General features: G+C 44.5%; 2 protein-coding genes across 15 annotated transcripts in view; both read right to left on the reverse strand.

Moving 5' to 3' along the window:
• CLIP1 (CAP-Gly domain containing linker protein 1) overlaps window positions 1-17,079 on the reverse strand; it is a 111,917-nt gene extending 94,838 nt beyond the window's left edge. For 12 of the 14 annotated variants that reach the window (XM_082203767.1, XM_082203762.1, XM_082203757.1 and 9 more), the window contains exon 1: window positions 16,954-17,079. The gene's annotated coding sequence lies outside the window, so the exon portion shown is untranslated. Of the gene's footprint in view, window positions 1-15,353; window positions 15,613-16,306; window positions 16,549-16,953 lie in introns of those variants that run through there. The other 2 variants (XM_082203763.1, XM_082203765.1) reach the window with 2 other exon arrangements.
• ZNRF3 (zinc and ring finger 3) overlaps window positions 10,239-20,312 on the reverse strand; it is a 224,061-nt gene continuing 213,987 nt past the window's right edge. The window contains exon 9 of the transcript XR_014214630.1: window positions 10,239-10,374. The gene's annotated coding sequence lies outside the window, so the exon portion shown is untranslated. The remainder of the gene's footprint in view (window positions 10,375-20,312) is intronic.

Genomic DNA, 20,312 nt, shown 5'->3' on the forward strand with positions numbered 1-20,312 from the left:
GCATCCATGCCACGCTGCATTGAGGCAGTAATTGATGCCAAAGGGGCCCAAACCAAGCACTGAGTACCTGTGCATGCTTCTACTTCTCAGAGGTCCAATATTGCTCTATTTGCAGTCCTTGTTTTGCTGATTTCATTTAATATTCTAATTTTCTGAGATTGTTAATTTGGGGTTTTCATCAGCTGTACGCCAAGATCATCACAATTATAACAAAGGCTTGACATATCTCACTTTGCATGTCATAAGTCTATCTCATATATTAGTTTCACCTTTAAAGTTGAATTTCTGAAATAAATGAACTTTTCCACGATATTCTAATTTTCTGAGTTTCACCTGTAAGCCATCTATACTCAGCTACCTATACACCTGAGCTGCCACCCTCACTGTACTTTTATCAGATCTTGCCCTTTAGAGACAGTTTAGGTGTTCTTTCCCCAATATTAAAGGTGACTTGATATTTCAGCATCTGCCCTTAGGTTCTGAATAGTTCCCCCCTTTTGATGCTGTCAACTCTTCTGCTACTTAAAAACGAATTAACATCAGCTCACTTCCTTTATTTGCAAGCAGTGCTTGCCCTTTTCTGTTCCTCTTTGCTCCTCACTGGAGGAGCGCAGTTTCCTAAGTTTATCAAAGAAAAACTGAGTGCTTTTCAAAACCTTTTCCCTTTACACTAAAACATTTTTTAAAAATCCTAACATAAACAGCGTGACAGCAGGATAATTCACAATATAAAGTTATTATTTACCAGTTCAGTAACTAACATAAAAGTATTTATGCATCTCAGAAATTTAAAAAGATGTAACTGAAAGGGCTTGCCGATCGAAAGGTCGGCGGTTCGAATCCCCGCGGCGGGGTGCGCTCCCGTTGTTCGGTCCCAGCGCCTGCCAACCTAGCAGTTCGAAAGCACCCTCGGGTGCAAGTAGATAAATAGGGAAAAGTTATGACACTGGAAGATGAGCCCCTCAGGTCGGAAGGTGTCCAACATGCTACTGGGGAAGAGCGGAGGACAAGTACAAGTAGATCCAGAGCTGATGAAGCGGCTGGGCCAAAGCCGAAAGGACGCTCAGTTGTGGATATGCATGGAAGCGAAAGGAAAGTCCAATGCTGTAAAGAAAAATATTGCATAGGAACCTGGAATGTAAGAACCATGAACCTGGGTAAGTTGGATGTGGTCAAAAATGAGATGGCAAGAATAAATATTGACATCCTGGGCATCAGTGAGCTAAAATGGACGGGAATGGGCGAATTCAGTTCGGATGACTACCATATCTACTACTGTGGGCAAGAAACCCGTAAGAGAAATGGAGTGGCCCTCATAGTCAACAAAAGAGTGGCGAAAGCTGTACTGGGATGCAGTCTCAAAAATGATAGAATGATCTCGATACGAATCCAAGGCAGACCTTTTAACATCACAGTAATCCAAGTTTATGCACCAACTACTGGTGCTGAAGAAACTGAAATTGACCAGTTCTATGAAGACTTACAAAACCTTATCGAAGTGACACCAAAGAAGGATGTTCTGCTCATTATAGGGGATTGGAATGCTAAAGTAGGGAATCAAGAGATAAAAGGAACAACTGGCAAGTTTGGCCTTGGAGATCAAAACGAAGCAGGGCAAAGGCTAATAGAGTTCTGTCAAGAGAACAAGCTGGTCATCACAAACACGCTTTTCCAACAACACAAGAGACGACTCTACACATGGACATCCCCAGATGGGCAACATCGAAATCAGATTGATTATATTCTCTGCAGCCAAAGATGGAGAAGCTCTATACAGTCAGCAAAAACAAGACCTGGAGCTGACTGTGGCTCAGATCATCAGCTCCTTATAGCAAAATTCAAGCTTAAACTGAAGAAAGTAGGAAAAACCACTGGACAGGTAAGATACAATCTAAACCAAATCCCTTATGAATACACAGTGGAAGTGAGGAACAGGTTTAAGGATTTAGATTTGCTGGACAGAGTGCCTGAAGAACTATGGATGGAGGCTCGCAACATTATACAGGAGGCAGCAACTAAAACCATCCCAATGAAAAAGAAATGCAAGAAAGCAAAGTGGCTGTCCAACGAGGCCTTACAAATAGCGGGGGAGAGAAGGCAAGCAAAATGCGAGGGAGATAGTGAAAGATACAGGAAATTGAATGCAGATTTCCAAAGAACAGCAAGGAGAGACAAGAAGGCCTTCTTAAACGAGCAATGCAAAGAAATAGAGGAAAGCAACAGAATGGGAAGAACCAGAGATCTGTTCAAGAAAATCGGAAATATGAAAGGAACATTTCGTACAAAGATTACCATAATAAAGGACAAAAGTAGTAAAGATCTAACTGAAGCAGGAGACATCAAGAAGAGGTGGCAAGAATACACAGAGGAATTATACCAGAAAGATATGGATGTCTCGTACACCCCAGGTAGTGTGGTTGCTGACCTTGAGCCAGACATCCTGGAGAGTGAAGTCAAATGGGCCTTAGAAAGCACTGCAAATAACAAGGCCAGTGGAAGTGATGGTATTCCAGCTGAACTGTTTAAAATTTTAAAAGATGATGCTGTTAAGGTGCTACACTCAATATGCCAGCAAGTTTGGAAAACTCAGCAGTGGCCAGAGGATTGGAGAAGATCAGTCTACATTCCAATCCCAAAGAAAGGCAGTGCCAAAGAATGCTCCAACTACCGCACAATTTCACTCATTTCACATGCTAGCAAGGTTATGCTTAAAATTCTACAAGGAAGGCTCAAGCAGTATGTGGACCGAGAACTCCCAGAAGTGCAAGCTGGATTTAGAAGAGGCAGAGGAACCAGAGACCAAATTGCAAACATGCGCTGGATTATGGAGAAAGCTAGAGAGTTCCAGAAAGACATCTACTTCTGCTTCATTGACTATGCAAAAGCCTTTGACTGTGTTGACCACAGCAAACTATGGCAAGTTCTTAAAGAAATGGGAGTGCCTGATCACCTCATCTGTCTCCTGCGAAATCTCTATGTGGGACAAGAAGCTACAGTTAGAACTGGATATGGAACAACTGATTGGTTCCAAATTGGGAAAGGAGTACGGCAAGGCTGTATATTGTCTCCCTGCTTATTTAACTTATATGCAGAATTCATCATGCGAAAGGCTGGGCTGGATGAATCCCAAGCCGGAATTAAGATTGCCGGAAGAAATATCAACAACCTCAGATATGCAGATGACACAACCTTGATGGCAGAAAGTGAAGAGGAATTAAAGAACCTTTTAATGAGGGTGAAAGAGGAGAGCGCAAAATATGGTCTGAAGCTCAACATCAAAAAAACGAAGATCATGGCCACGGGGCCCATCACCTCCTGGCAAATAGATGGGGAAGAAATGGAGGCAGTGAGAGATTTTACTTTCTTGGGCTCCATGATCAGTGCAGATGGTGACAGCAGTCACGAAATTAAAAGACGCCTGCTCCTTGGGAGAAAGGCGATGGCAAGCCTAGACAACATCTTAAAAAGCAGAGACATCACCTTGCCAACAAAGGTCCGTATAGTAAAAGCCATGGTTTTCCCAGTAGTGATGTATGGAAGTGAGAGCTGGACCATAAAGAAGGCTGATCGCCGAAGAATTGATGCTTTTGAATTATGGTGCTGGAGGAGACTCTTGAGAGTCCCATGGACTGCAAGAAGATCAAACCTCTCCATTCTGAAGGAAATCAGCCCTGAGTGCTCACTGGAAGGACAGATCGTGAAGCTGAGGCTCCAATACTTTGGCCACCTCATGAGAAGAGAGGACTCCCTGGAAAAGACCCTGATGTTGGGAAAGATGGAGGGCACAAGGAGAAGGGGACGACAGAGAATGAGATGGTTGGATGGTGTTCTTGAAGCCACTTGCATGAGTTTGATCAAACTGCGGGAGGCAGTGGAGGACAGAAGTGCCTGGCGTGCTCTGGTCCATGGGGTCACGAAGAGTCGGACACGACTAAACGACTAAACAACAACTAGCGGGAAGGTAAACGGCGTTTCCGTGTGCGGCTCTGGCTCGCCAGAGCAGCGATGTCACGCTGGCCACGTGACCCGGAAGTGTCTCCGGACAGCGCTGGCCCCCGGCCTCTTGAGTGAGATGGGCGCACAACCCTAGAGTCTGTCAAGACTGGCCCGTACGGGCAGGGGTACCTTTACCTTTACCTTTTTAACTGAAATTAAAATGTTTATTTTTTAAAAAACAAATTTGATAAACATTTTTGTAATAAATCCTCAAAGAACTTTACAAAATTAATTTTCTTAGTGCAACACAAATAAATGGCATTTGGATGGTTTTATAACATGAATCTTTCATACAAGCTACACAAGCTACAAATTTTATCCCTCTAAGCGGATCCAAGAGCTCCTCAGAAGCTTACCAGGGGTTTCTCAGTGTAGAAACAAGTCATGGTTAAAAGCTCCTCTTAAAAACAGCTTGATCACAACTAAAGAGCCCCCCTGCAGCAAATAGCTGCAAACAGGATCCTGAGCAAGTTCTAAGACGAACACAGCTCAGACAGAACATGTCTTGAAATCCCTGCTGTTTGCAGGAATGCTGCAACAGATGTACACAAACAAACTGATGTGGAAAGAATTCCATGGCGGTAGATAGTTTAGGAGATCACTGGTCTAAGGCAGTACAATTTGCACACTGCGTTAGCCAACAGCTCACAACACACTGTTATATCCCATGAGTTATGGCATGCAGATTTGGACACAACAACTTGGTTTATGCATTACATTAAACTACAGTTGAAATAATGGTATAATGTGAAGAAGCAGCATGCTGGTGCCCCAAACTCCATGTTATATTTGTTGTTATGTGGAATATGGGCTTGTGGTTTGTTACTCTCCAAACAAACCACAAATGAAAGGTTTATCTGGACGGGGGGGGGGGGGAACCATGAGTCCAAATTCCATGAAACAGCAAGCCAGACTCTGGCTTGTTTCCTCCCCATTGCAGAAGAAGCAACAGAAGCAGGAAAGGAGTGAAGAGCAGACTTTTGAGCACCAGCACAGGACCAAAAAAATGAAGTCAGGAGAAAAGATCAGACTTCTCCATTTTTAAAACTCAAATTTTTAACAGCTGATATAGCAACAGCCAGTAATAATACCACAACTAATTAACATGCTTGTTAGTAAGTTAGGGTTTCCATTTATTATATGTCTTCTGCTATTATTCCAAAGCAGGAACCTCCAGATTCTTGCTAGAACTGTAGTTCATTATATATAAACCACAGAGTAACTGGAGGATTTACATATAAGGTAAAAACGTATGTGGAGCCAGGACAACAAAGAAAATAGTCATACACTGAATCCATCCAGCATGTTGCCTCCAAATGGGAATTCTGAGCAGACAAAGCCAGTCTTAAATATCCAGCTTACTGTACAAGCTACTGTCTGCTAAAGATGGGGGGGGGGGAGTCTTAATACTGAAACTGTTTTATGCCACCATAGGTCACCCTCGGCCTGCTTGTACAAGAACTATTTTTTGGGACAAACAAAGATACAGTACATATATATATTCAAATAGGGACCTTTAGGTCCATTTGTGACCGACTCTGGGGTTGCGGCGCTCACCTTGCTTTATTGGCCGAGGGAACCGGCATACAGCTTCCGGGTCATGTGGCCAGCATGACTAAGCCACTTTTGGCGAACCAGAGCAGCGCATGGAAACGCCGTTTACCTTCCCGTCAGAGCGGTACCTATTTATCTACTTGCACTTTGATGTGCTTTCGAACTGCTAGGTTGGCAGGAGCAGGGACTGAGCAACGGGAGCTCACCCCGTCACGGGGATTCAAACTACTGACCTTTTGATCGGCAAGCCCTAGGCTCTGTGGTTTAACCACAGCGCCACCTGCGTCCCTATATTCAAATTGCTATGTGTTAAATCCCTGTGCAAACTCAAAGGGAGAAATCTCAAAGAGAAATCTCAAAGAGGCAAACTCTTTAAAATGTACCGTCAAAAGATATATTCTAAGTCATAGAAAAACATTAAAACTTTTTCATGGTACATCTAAGAATGCCTGCATTCAGACTTTCAAAAGCATGGCAGACTACTGAACTAGAGAGGTGAAGTATGGGAACAATCCACCAAGCATTTCTCCTATGCAAGCCCCATTGAAAAAAATGGCTCATTCATTCAAATGTTTTGTTTTTGCTCAAGTTCCATTTATCATTGAGGGGCCTGAGTAGGAAACACTCTCATTTGATGGCAGCCTACATCTTACATTTACAACCCCAATTAAATTAAACAGATTTGTTCTCATATCACCAGATGGATCAGGAGATGCCTACTGGAGTGCACATGGACACCACTGCCTTCCATGAGATGAACAATTTTTTCGTCGAAATGTGCATTCCTATTTGGGCACATTTTAAAACACACATCGTAATACAAGTATCTGGAAAACCAAAAACTGAGCATTGAACAAATACTTTTCTTTTCTTTTTTATACATGATATGAAAAAAAGAATCAGAAAGTTATAGTAGAATATTATTTTTAACAGCACTTGAAAAATTATGAAAAAATAATAAAATGCACTTTTACCCCATGTAGGAACTATTCTCCTGATCTGTTGTTGTTTTAACTTAATTTTTGATACTGGTGTTAAATTAATTTTGAAAAATTAACTTTGAGGTTATCAACCTCCTGCCTGCCTTTCAGCCACCCATCTAGGACTACTATTACAATGCTAACATACATGGAGAGCCCAGCGGTACACAATTGCTTTGTACCCAGGAGCAGCCATTGTCGCCCCAAACAGCTGCAAGGGGAACTTATGGCTGGTGTGAAGCGCTTTGCATGCCTTGCAGCCAGGCTGGCAACGGAAGGGAGCCAATCAGCCTCGCCAGGGACTGAAGTTGGGCCCTTCTGCTCTGCCACTGAGCTACTGCCCTTCCCAATATATAGGATACCCTCTTGGTGGGTGGCATTTTCTGTCCTGAAGCCCAGAGTCGGATAGGCCGTGGTCCCCCCCCCCCCAGCAGCCAGGGGAGGTTCATCATATCCTTGCTGTGGTCGACCTCAGCAACCGTCAACCTGGCTGTTGAAAAAGCTCATCAATCAGCAGGTAGGCTGGTAGATAACATGGATTCATGCCCAATGCCTATCCTAAGAAAGCTGTGGCCTACTTTTATCCAACTCAGGTTGTGCTTGTCTTCTATTAATACTTCTTCCCACACCCCTCCCAGATAAAATGTGCATGGGTCCGCAATATGGCATTCTTGGTTAGGTATGTGCAAACCAGAGACGAATAAAACTTGATCTTGGCAACAGATACAGACACACAGTGCAAGAATATGCAGAACACAGCATGCTCAAAACTTACTTGTTTGCAAAACTATGCCATTAACTATTCCTCAATAGAACATATCTGTGGGTGCTAAATTCTTGTGTCTGATTAATTAGGACCGGTATGTAGAATAGCTAGACCCAAGTGTGGTATCAGGGGTAATAAGGTGTGATGGAACCACTCATCATCCTCTGTAACAGCACATGTAAAAGCAAGTTAAGCAGGCACACTTCCTGGGTTGTATATTGGACATTATAATCCTAACCCAATCAGCAAGTGTTAATGAAGTCAGACCGACTTCTATGTTAGATGACCACATGGGGGAAATAAACAATAAGGGAGTTCAGAGCAGAGGGAGTTCAGTGTGTGTTCCCACTACACAGGATCAAAGGAAATGGGTGTGAGAATGCAAATGTGAGGCCTCTCCATGTGTTAGAAAAGGAGATCTTAGAAGTTATGAAGTTAAGAGTTGGGAGTGATGTAACCGGGAAGCAGGGGTGTATGCTGCAGAGCAAGAGAGGCTGCAGAGAGGGATGCTGATACTGTTACTGCCACCAGTGTTCGAATTAGGCAGGTGCCAGGTGCATTATTGGCCACTTGCAACCAAGTGAAGACATCCCCACCACCTAGAGGTGCATGCCGGAGGGATCATTGGAGCTTGACTATTTTCACCCACTAATACCCCATTCTGTATAATTTTATCAGTTATATTTTATCTGCAAAATCAGAATGAATTTTAGGAACCAAAATGCTTTTTCTGTGCCACCTGAGCAGGAGCAGTGAACGTTATAGTTACCGTAATTGTTGTAGCTTGTCTTCACTTACCCCACCCCACTGCCCTGCTCACAGTTGTCAAGAATATCCCTAAATTATGAATGGTCCATGTCACCATTAAGAAAAAGAGGTCAAATGAGGCTAATATATATGTAGACTGGCTCTGGATAAAGTGACTTTTTTTTTTAAGTTCTCAAAGTTCTTAATCTAACTCAAGGTTGTCATCTGTGACTTGCCATTATTTTTATTGATTATACTGTTTACTATTAAATTCTAATGGATAATAATACTTTTATTATTTATATCCTGCCCATCTGACTGGGTTTTCCCAGCCACTCTAGGCAGCTTACAGCATATATAAAACGTTGTAAAAATCAAACATTAAAAACTTCCCGATACAGGGATTACTGAATATTGCTTTATTTGATATAAGTGATTTATTTTAAAGTTATTGTGAATTTTTTTATTGGATCTGATTATTGTTTGACTTTTTAATGTTTTTATATTTTAGTCCCTTGCCTAATCATAGCAGCATTTAATTCATTCCAACAAGAATATGAAAACAGTTCCTCCTCCCGGCAAAATCCAGCTATCTGCCTATTGTGCTTGCTTTAACAACAATATGAAGTCTCTATAATTATTATATTTATTTACTGCTGAAGACAGTGTTCGTGGCTCTTATTTTATCCTCACAATAACCCTGTGAGGTAATTTAGGCTCAAAACCACCCAGTGATCTCTCACAGCCCACGGCTGCAGCCCAGTCACAATGGCTCTCTCTTTGCCCATGCACATAAACACAAAGACTTCCCAAGTATCTGGGTAGTTTGAACTTTATTCATCAACAACTTTTGAAGTTGATAGTAACAAACATACACGTGGGGGGACGGACATCTCTCTGAAGACATTGTTGTATCCTTGAGCACTTTAAAAAACAAGTGGACATGGAAAATATCCGCAGGCACAACCATTTGCACATCTGAATAGATTAAACATGTGCAAAGGTACCAGTCAGCCTATAAGTCAGTTCAGAAATAGTATTCCTTGGATCATCACCAAATACTAAGAGTTGCTTTTTGGTCCCATCTTTCCATCTTCAATTTTGCAGCAATGAAGGCAACAACATGTGTTTTTTCTCTGATTCTCAGGACTGGGAAGCTAATGACATATATTCTTTTTCTCTAAAGAGTGATGGGTTTGGAAGCTCATGGACATGGATAAAATCAATGAGAAAAGATTTTAAATCTCATTGAGTTATGAGTGTTGCCCAGCCCTGGTGTGAGCCTCCAAAAATATCTACAGTATATGCAGGAGCTGTAAGCTGTGACACATTTGAAGGCTGCCTGACTTCTGCAGGCCTCCACTTTGTGTTTGTTTTTTAAAACATTTTGAACTGCTGTAGATGGATGATGATGGGCCTGTAAAGTAATCTTTGTGCGATTTCAAAACAGCAACTTGAGAAAATTCCCACCTTTAATTAACAGGGGAGGTAAAACAGCAGATGTTTTTAAAAGTCTAAGTAAAGTGTGACCTGCTAACACCAGTTCAATTTGCCAGAATCTGTTGCTGCTTTGTGGATGCTGTCACACAACCCAGTTAAGGGAGGCGTGGGGGGCTTCAGCCTCCGGAGGCGAAACAGGCTGGGCCACCCCTGTATGGTTTTTGTCTGCAGGTCCTTGTTGTCCTTATAGTAAAAGCTATGGTTCTCCCAGTAGTGATGTTTGGAAGTGAGAGCTGGACCATAAAGAAGGCTGATCGCTGAAGAATTGATGCTTTTGAATTATGGTGCTGGAGATCTTGAGAGTCCCATGGACTGCAAGAAGATCAAACCTCTGTGTCCAGTTCTGGGCACCACAGTTCAAGAAGGACACTGACAAACTGGAACGTGTCCAGAGGAGGGCAACCAAAATGGTCAAAGGCCTGGAAACGATGCCTTATGAGGAACAGCTAAGGGAGCTGGGCATGTTTAGCCTGGAGAAGAGGAGGTTAAGGGGTGATATGATAGCCAGGTTCAAATATATCAAAGGATGTCACATAGAGGAGGGAGAACGGTTGTTTTCTGCTGCTCCAGAGAAGCGGACACGGAGCAATGGATCCAAACTACAAGAAAGAAGATTCCACCTAAAGATTAGGAAGAACTTCCTGACAGTAAGAGCTGTTTGACAGTGGAATTTGCTGCCAAGGAGTGTGGTGGAGTCTCCTACTTTGGAGGTCTTTAAGCAGAGGCTTGACAACCATATGTCAGGAGTGCTCTGATGGTGTTTCCTGCTTGGCAGGGGGTTGGACTCGATGGCCCTTGTGGTCTCTTCCAACTCTATGATTCTATGATTCTCTCCATTCTGAAGGAAATCAGCCCTGAGTGCTCACTGGAAGGACAGATCCTGAAGCTGAGGCTCCAGTACTTTGGCCACCTCATGAGAAGAGAAGACTCCCTGGAAAAGACCCTGATGTTGAGAAAGATGGAGGGCACAAGGAGAAGGAGACGACAGAGGACGAGATGGTTGGACAGTGTTCTCGAAGCTACCAGCATGAGTTTGACCAAACTGCGGGAGGCAGTGGAAGACAGGAGGGCCTGGCGTGCTCTGGTCCAGGGGGTCACAAAGAGTTGGACACGACTAAACGACTAAACAACAACAAGCTCCTGCCCTCTCATTTTGGTGGCATGGCAAAAAGATAAAAGTAGACACAGTGCTGAGGATATGAATTCCCAACCCTGATGGGAATGCGTATCTCATCCCTATCAGTCATAAAATCAATCATTTGATGAGCCAGGAGGGAGGACATGGCATCCTGGCTGTGAGTCCTGGAAAACCTGCTTGTTCCCTGCCTTGCAGGTCTTTTCTGCCTGGCCTGGGACTGACTCAGCTGGAGCTGAAGCTGCTGAACAGACTCTTGGGCTGGGGTTTTTTTTTGGGGGGGGGGCGTTGTTGCTGTTGGTTTTTTGTATCTTTATTTTAGACCTTCTTTTGATTTATGTGGAAATTGTTCAGTTTGGTTGGGTATTTTTTAATGTTTTATTTACTGTCTGACTACTTTCATTATGTGGTAGTTATTTATTTTCTTCTTGTTGTAAGCCACCTTGACTATGGTTTGAACTGTGGAAAGGTTACATTCAAATAAAATTATATATGTTTCCATAACCTCGCCACCTGATCTGATCTACATGCATTAGCTCAGGAGCTGTGTGTGTGTGCATGTGAGAAAAAGAGTTGGATGTGGCCACACTGACCACTGGCCTGCAGCTCCCAGAGAGCAGGGTCAAGAAGGCTGGACCAAGCCCTCAGGCACCCTGCATCAAATTAACCCTAACATACTGATTTCCAGATGAATCCAAAGCCTTCTCCTAGGTGATTTTAAGAACATATTCTATTAATAAAAATAGCTAAAGAGCTCCATTAGTTAGGGTGAATTTTTAAATTCCTTTCCCATTTCCTCCCTGAGAAAACACTCTGCAAAGTGCAAAAACAGCACCTACCCCCTCACATTAGATCCAGATTTCTCAAGTTAGGAACAACAGGGAAGAATTAGTCCCTTAAGGATTAAAAGAAAATTTCTAATTCTTCAGGCTTCCTTTGCATCTATAACGTCTGTTTCTAATTTAATATTCCAGCACAATTTTTGAAGGGTTTGGAACACGTCAGGAACCACTCAAGATGCAGAGCAAGAAACCAATTTAATTAGAACTTGAAACAGCTAATAAGGGTGAAGAACGAGAGGGGGGGGGATGAAGGAGATCTGTGTTCTACTGCCTTTCCAATATTCTCCTGCTCTGCATCTCAGCCCCTTGAGCAGTGCAAGAAACAGGGCTGGCTGCCATGCTCCAGAGACACCACCATCAGGCAAGCTAAGAGTGCTGTTCACAGTTAACTCCCCCACTAGCCGAAAAAATGCCTCAGAGAAGCTGAGATCATCGCCCATGTGCTGCAAGCAAACACTTCATTTAAATACCCAAAAGCCCTTTTCCAGCTGAGGCAGCTGGAAATATGTTAACCCAACAACTTAGGAAATACTCCCCACAGAAACACCAAGGGTATAAACAAAGGTGGCTTTCATGAGTCACACACCTCCCTCTGCCAATTCCCAGGCACCAGAGAACTTGCACCCTCATTTTAACAACTGAACTGAACGTTGTTCATCCTTTCAAGCAGGACATACAAGGAAAGGCGAGCAAAATAAGGGGCAAGACAAGTTTATTGACGGGGAACCAAGACGATGCTTTTTCCTCAGCCACCACCAAGCAGGATGAAAGGAATAGCATAAGAGGAGACAAACTCTTTGGCTGGTGAACACTCCAGTTTAGGGAAGGGAAGCCTGGCCATTTTGACATTTTTTGGCTTGTGTGCCAAGCCCTCTAATTGCGTTAGATCACTGCTTCCAATGAAACCCCCAAAGAAGACTGAAGTAAATTAGACACAAATGAGGTCCCAAAATATACCTCTAGTTTAACCCCCCCCACACACACACACACACACTTTCTGTATCTAGCTTTTTAGGGTCCACTTGCAGATGTGGAAAGACTCCAGGGCAGCTAACCCATGTCTAGACAGGTTTACTCACAAGCAAGTTTCATTGAAGTTAATCACTCAATGGTCTGGAAACCAAGCACTACAAGGCAATTGGGTATGTTTAGCCTGGAAAAGAGAAGCCTGAGAGGAGATATGATAGGCCAGATACAGACTATTTAAAGTTAAGACGAAGAATGATAGGAGATGTTTGTAAGGCATCTTGTATTTCTTGGCATCTTATTCATGGCCTTTAGCATGTTAGAAATCTCCAAGAACTCTTAATGCAGAGGGGTCAGAAGGTAGCCCACAGTTTGTTAGTGGACTACCTAACAGCAGCTGGTTACTGGGATTCTTGCAAAGGAGGTGGGCCTTGGTATGGGTCCAGCCAGCCACCCACTTCTGACTTAGGTAAGAAAATGTACTGTAGTCTCTCCTCAACTATTAAGAGATCCTGATCTTTTATACATTCATTTTGATAAATTAAAAATGTATTGCTGAACACAGTTTTCTAGTAAAAAGCAAGCCTTGTATGTTTCAAAGTCTGCCTTCCCTTGTCCTGATGAACTTGGAATCATACCTTAGTATTTATTGATCATACTTTTCTTGTTTGTACAATAAAGGGGATTTAAATTTGAATTCCATCCCTCTTTCATGTAGCATAATGGGATCATCAGGAGTTACAAGACCTTCATTAGTGGGGTGGGGTGAAAATTAACTGGTACTCCGAGGTGGGTCTATGTGTCAATGCCCATTTGCCCTATATATTTTTAATACCATTCATGAAAACATGACACATACAGTCATCAGGGATCCAGCTTATTAAGAAAACTCTACACTCATGATTTCACCAGCTCAAGGATTAAACAATGCTAGTTATTCCATGGCATGGAGGAGTAAACTGGGAGGAGGAAGAGGGAGAAACAGACTGACTAGATAGAACCCTAATCAGCTTCCCTTACCTAAAATTACTAGTTAAATTATATGTAAAATACAAAGCTTTGAATGCCTTTGGTTACTTTAACCCTACTTTGAAAACAGTGTGCAATTATTTTATTTAGATGTGTTTCTCTTCCGGTTATTCTAGTTGGGCAATTTAGAAATACTGTACTAAGTCAACTATGCATCCTTCCTTTATTCAACTGGACTCAAGTATCAAAACATAAAATTAGAAGAGCCGGTTATGAGTATGGTATCTCTTGGCCCCAGATACAGGCACACCAAAGCAGGCCTTGATCATAAGCCTGGTTAGGACTGTCCCTTTACAGCATCACAGTCCCATGGATATCATGCTTATCCCCTTATTTCCACACTTTAATTTTCAATAATAGATCCAGCAACCCTCAGTGGAACAAAAATGTGGCCCTTGTTTGTTTTTAAAATGAAAAGCTATTGCACATCTGATGATGCCTGGGACACTAAAAACAATTTTGACAGGCTGCATGAGCTGCCATTTTACTGTTACTTTAAGAAGTACAGTGGTACCTCCGGTTACGAACTTAATTCATTCCAGAGGTCTGTTCTTAAGCGGAAACCATTCTTAACCTGAGGTACCACTTCAGCTAACGGGGCCTCCCGCTGCCGCCAGTGCGCAATTTCTGTTCTCATCCTGGGGCAAAGTTTGCAACGAGGAGCATCTACTTCCGGGTTAGCGGAGCTTATTACCCAAAGCGTTTGTAAGGAGGACAGTACGTAACCCAAGGTTCCACTGTACAAATAGAGGAAACCCTTCCAACAGTAGGAAAACAATACTATCTTAAAGGAAATTAAGTCCCCTTACTTACTTTCCAACTCTGGGTCACTGCACATTTCTGGTACATTCACATAGTCAGAGGTATGACAGCAGTTAAGTATTTACAGATTTTAAAGATTAAGATACTATAGGATTAAGGGCAATATGAAAGGGACATTTAATAGGCTCCCATTTACGTAACCTACAATTCCATTTCAAACTTGAACAGAAACAAAACACAACCCTTTCATTGTACTAGACATGTGCATGCTCTCATGCACACTCTCTCTCACAGGTAGGTAGCCGTGTTGGTCTGCCGTAGTCGAAACAAAAAAAAAAATTTTGTTTCGACTTCTCTCACATTCACACACAGGATTATAATTTGCTAGATCATTTTTTACAAGGCTAAATTTACATGATGGCAGAATACGGTATGTTTTACCTGCTTTTATTTACTACAGAATCTAGTTCTCCTACATTTATTACTAAAATGTGGATTCACAGTCATATTGTAGTTTTAAAAGTCACAAAGATGCTAAAACACAAAACCTCAAAGAGCAGAAGTTACAAGACGTACTTGAACTTAATCAGAGTTATTTGATATTTTCCCCTTGCACAAAAGCTATATATACGGAGGCATGAAGAAACTTATTTGCACCATGCACAAGAGTGAGGGAGAAGCATGCCACTCTTAATTTTTTTAATCACGGGATATTTAAGCTCTAGATGCATATCAGCAACGGAAAGATTCTTAAACCACCAAATGCTTGGCAAGGATAACTATTCTAGCCAGCTGTCCATGCAACAAAGTCCTGGTCATGTGCTAATTTCACTTTACACACATCTCTCTCACACACCAAGCATAGGTGATTAATCGCTTAAAATGAATCTGAAAATTGAAAAATCAGTCTCGGGTAATAAACATTATCTTTCAGAAACAACTTACGGGTAATATAGCATTCTAAACATGCTGTCCCTTGCAATCAAGGTATTTCCAATTGTAAAAGCATACAATCCTAGCTGCTCTATAAGGAAATCTATAATCTCAACACTCGTGGCAGGAAGTTCTGCACTTGCTCTGCTCGTTTGGCCAATGGCACTTCCACCCACCCAGTGATGTCATGCAGCAGACTGCTCACCAGTTGATTGCTGCATCTCTCCACCCAGTTCAAATGAAACTGCCTGCCTCTCGGCTTCCAAGAGCTTTTGTGTTGGAAGGAAGGGGATCAAGGAGGAAGCACCTTCCTTGCTAACAGCAGTAATCTGGAACCCTTACAGGGTCTCCAGCACAAAGCAGATGGCCTCCACCTCCCAATGCTCGTCTACCTCCTCGTCTCCCTCTCTCAGGCCAGATCGCTGCCTGGGGTACCAGAGAAACCTGCTGCTGTCACCCGAGGCAAGAGCAGATCAGATGGCGGAGCACAGTCTGTGTGACTCCATTAGCAGACTGACAGGCAGAGCTCAGGAATGCTTCTTCCCAGAGCCAGCCCAACCATGAGGCCAGGCCAGGCAACCGCCCTAGGTGGCAGGATCTCGATGGTGATCTCCCACCCCTTGTTTCTGATGTAGCTCTTCCCTCGCCCCTTCTTCCTTGGCAGGGAGGAAGGCTCCATTTTGGGGTCCACCGCAGGTCCCAAAATGCTTTGGGCTGGCCCTGCTTCTCCCACCCTCCTTATGGCAGGCTGAGAGGGAGAACTCGACAGCTTTGAACCCCACACCCCTCCAGACACACATTCCTAAAGTCTGCATGGAGAACAAGGCTGGCGAAGGGGCACCGCAGGGCCTTTCCAACTCCAGTCTGGAGAAGCAGATACAGAGCCCGACCTATGCTCCACCTCTGCCACACTCCGTTTACAATCCTATTAGCTCAACAGCCATAGGCGCAAGCCTCCATGCCAACTGAAAAACATAAATAGACCCCCCATTTACGAACTAAAAATTTAACCTAAGAGTATTAAAACATCAGGGGCTCTAAATACAAAACACCCCCCCCACTCCCCCAAGCTTGCAAAGGAGCCTTCAACACCTACCAATTAACCCTTTAGTGAAGGCTGAGATCGGCTTCAGCTGCTACCTGGGGGGCAAAGAAAGCTTCTCATCCCGATACTCCCAAGACAAATAAGAGTCCGAGCTGGAAAGCAGAGTCTGCCCCCTCCCCGCGCCTCAAATATCATATTTTATCCCAACAAAGCAATCAACCCCGGGGCTGCAAAATGAGCAGGTTAGCCCTTCCAGCGACGCCTGGCAAAAGCGATACAGGCTGCTACCACAGAAGGGGGGCGAGGATCCCCCAGCCCCCCCCCGACGAAGAGTCTCGCGCAGCGCATCCCTCGCCCCCCTGGACGGAGAGGAGCCCTTGCCCCTCCTGCTCCAGCCCACCACACCTTCAAGAGGAGGGGAGAGCAGCCAGATCCCCCCCCCGCCCCAAGAAAGAAAGAATGCAAGCGATGCTGCTGCTGCTGCTGGGGGGGGCACAGCTACCAGACGGCAGAGCAACAGACCCCCCCCCCCGAAACGCCGCGGTCCCTCTGCGGGCGAAGCAGGCGGGGAGCAGGCGGGGAGGCGGAGCTGGGGCCCCTTCCTCCAAGCCGAGACAAAGCAGGGGACCCCCGCGCCCGCGCATCGGAGAGGGAAGAGCAGAGGCGAGCCCGGACCCCCCCCCGCCCCCCGGCCTCACCCCGCCAGACGCGCCGGCAGCGCCCTCGTCTCCCTCCCGGCTCTTCCGCCTTCCTGCCTGGGCTCCGCAAGGCGGGCGGGCGGAGACGCGGAGCCAGGCCAGCCCCGCCGCCTCCTCCCGTGCTGCGCGCGCCGCTCTGCGCGGCTCTGGGCCCCCTTCTCTCCGCCCGCCCTTCGGACTCTCCTCCCCGAGGGCTCCGCCGCTCTCTGCCGCAGGCGCCCCACGCCCCCTTCCCACGCCCCTTCGCCGGGCCCCGGGGACTCGGCCTGCAGGAGGGAGGCGGCGGGGATGGGGCCCTCTTACTCTGGGGCCCAAGGGTCTTTCGCCCTCCCTCTCTCATCTCAACTGGCTGCCTTTGGTGGCTCACCGCAGGTGCCGAAAGGCTTCGGGCGGCCCTGGAGATGGCCAGGAACTTGGGCGGCTTGAGAAGAGGCTTCGGCTAATTGATGGCGCAGGAGCCAGGGGTGCTTCTGGGTGCCGGGAGCCAAGAGGGCTCGCCTGCGGCTTCCCCAGAAGAGAGGTCTGGTTGGCCACGGGGGGGACAGGGTGCGGGTGGGACGGGCCACCGGCCTGATCCGGCTCTTCTTTCCTTATGCCAAGTCAGATCTAACTGGCAGCCAGTCTCCAGGGCTTCCGACAGGAGTCTCCCCCAGACCCCCTGGAGACGCCAGGATCGCACCTGTGGGCTTCAGCAGGCAAGGCTGACATCCTCTTTCAGTAGAAGTTCTATTTTTAAAAAATCCTCTCTTCCCCACTGTTTCCTCATAGGCCCACCCAATCCTAAACATAAATTAATTAGCTATATCAATATAGCTTCTTCCCCACCCTTTCTCTCTTCCCCTTTAAAAATTCCTTCATTTTCACTTTCTCTATGAAGGACCAACCCTGGCCACATCCTATGGATTTCAGTGAGGCTTCTGTTTCCCCTACAACCTCTTTTTGTAAAGCATCCATTCCTACTTTTCTCACAACGAATCAGCAAGCCATATGTACATCCTATTGATTTGAATGGAATATTTTCACCGCAGACAGGCTGGCTAACAAGTGGAATCTGACACATACTTACCCTGCAGTCAGTCCTGCTGAATTCTATAGGGCTTATTTCAGCTGAATTTCAGCTGGAGCAAAGTAGCAGACAGCAGAAGATAGCAGGGTGGGCACATTTCTTTGCAAAAATCCACTGATTTATGTGTAAGACAGCAGAATAGTAGGTGTTGGTTTTTTAAATAAAAGCAATGACTTTGTTCTTCAGGGAGAAATTGGCAGGAGGATTCATCAGCCAGAATTCCCACCTTAAAACACACCAAGTGCTATTGGAAAACATTTGAAACATTGCCAAAGAAAATGGCAAAATTGATTATTTAACTGGTCTTTAGGGACATGAGCTACGTTATGCCATACGGAACTATAGCACTAGAATTCAAGTCAGCGTGGAAATTCATGCCACATGAAGACACCATGAGTAAGGGTTTTTTAAATTAACCCTTTTCCTTCTAAAGACCAATATGGTCCTGGGCTGATTAAGAAAAACACCTTAATGGGATGCTTTACTTTTATTCATCTACATCAGTGACAATGAGTAGGATCAATACAGTATGCTTTTTATTTTTTAAAAAATAGTAGTGATGGTGAAAATGCAGAAGATATGTAATAAACAGTTTCAGAGGGAGGCAGCTCTTTGTCACTTACAACAATGGAAAACCCACAGCTACAGATAAAATGGGAGCAGTCTCTTTATCCTCAGTGGCCACATGGCCATGAAATTCCTGTGTCTTGCGCTGTTTGAGCAGATATATACATCACCACCCCCTGCTCTTTCCCCCTGCAATTGGCCAAGCAGAATCTGAAGACTGAGAAGCGCCCCCCCCCCCCGCCGCAAGCCCCATAGCAATGCAACTACCTTCTGCCACCTTTTGTTCCTCTTTTTGCCTACAGATATTGTATAACTGTAGCATAAGCAACAAGAGTTTACAGAGTGCAATTCTTCAACACACAAACAAAAGGGGGATCAGGATAGGTTTATTCCTGTCTGTTTTTTGGGGGGTGATTATGTACTTTTTGGACAAAATAAAATAATTATGGGAGACTAATATTCAAGCAAGTACATATATGGGTGCTGCTTAAATCTTCATTTTTTTCTCTTGTAACACTCTCAAAATGTTCAACTCTACAGAATAATATCATTATTGCTGGTCCATTTTAAACAGTTTCAGAGGGGCACCAGCCCCTCAATTTTACCTGTTTGTATCAGCAACAATTGTAGATATTTTTTTCTTGAGACAAAATGTATTTGTTTCTTCATCTTTCCAGGTAGTCACCATCTTCATGACGAAGCAGTAAGTAGCCACTTCTCTATAGATAGCTGTGCAACAATTAAATATTCTTATTTAGTGTGTACAGAGGACAAAGAAAAATGTAACACATTTAATTGTCTGACATTACTAAATATGGAAGAACAATAGCATGAAGTTAAGGATATTACTTGGTTCAGGGCAACCTTCCAAAGAAGCCCACAAAAGTTATGGACCCATAAATGTTTTTAGTAATTGCTGCCCTTGAGACTGACCCAGAAACTCCAGCGGGTGCAGAATGCCGCAGCGAGACTCCTTACGGGGTCCTCGCTGCGAGATCACATTCATCCGGTGCTATACCAGCTGCACTGGCTCCCGGTGGAGTACAGGATCAGGTTTAAGGTGCTGGTTTTAACCTTCAAAGCCCTATACGGCCTAGGACCCTCGTATCTACGGGACCGCCTCTCCTGGTATGCCCCACAGAGGAACTTACGGTCCTCAAATAAAAACATCTTGAAGGTCCCAGGCCTCAGAGAGGTTAGGCTGGCCTCAACTAGAGCCAGGGCTTTTTCGGCTGCGGCTCCAACCTGGTGGAACGCTCTGTCACAAGAGACAAGGGCCCTGCAGGACTTGACATCTTTCCGCAGGGCCTGCAAGACAGAGCTGTTCCACCAGGCCTTTGGTTGGGGCACAGCCTGACTCCCTCCTTTGGCAATCCTTACAATACTTTAGTTTATGGTTGCCATCAATTCTGATTTTAATTAATTCTTATGATGTTTTTATAATGTTGCACTATTTTAGTGTTGTTAGCCGCCCTGAGCCCGGCTTCGGCTGGGGAGGGCGGGATATAAATAAAATTTTTTATTATTATTATTATTATTTGCAGGAAAACAACCCCCCACGAGCCAGATGATGCTTGCAAAGCTGAATCTCCAGAGGTGCTCAAACTAAAACAAATTAAGCTGGCAGCAGAGCCATGGGGAAAATAAACACTGGATCAGAGCAACAGCAGAAAGACGAGAGGAGTTTCAAAGTACACCGGGAACTGCATTATTTATTGTATGGGTC

This window comes from Podarcis vaucheri, assembly GCF_965113315.1.
Source record: "Podarcis vaucheri genome assembly, chromosome: 16".
Classification (NCBI taxonomy): domain Eukaryota; kingdom Metazoa; phylum Chordata; class Lepidosauria; order Squamata; family Lacertidae; genus Podarcis; species Podarcis vaucheri.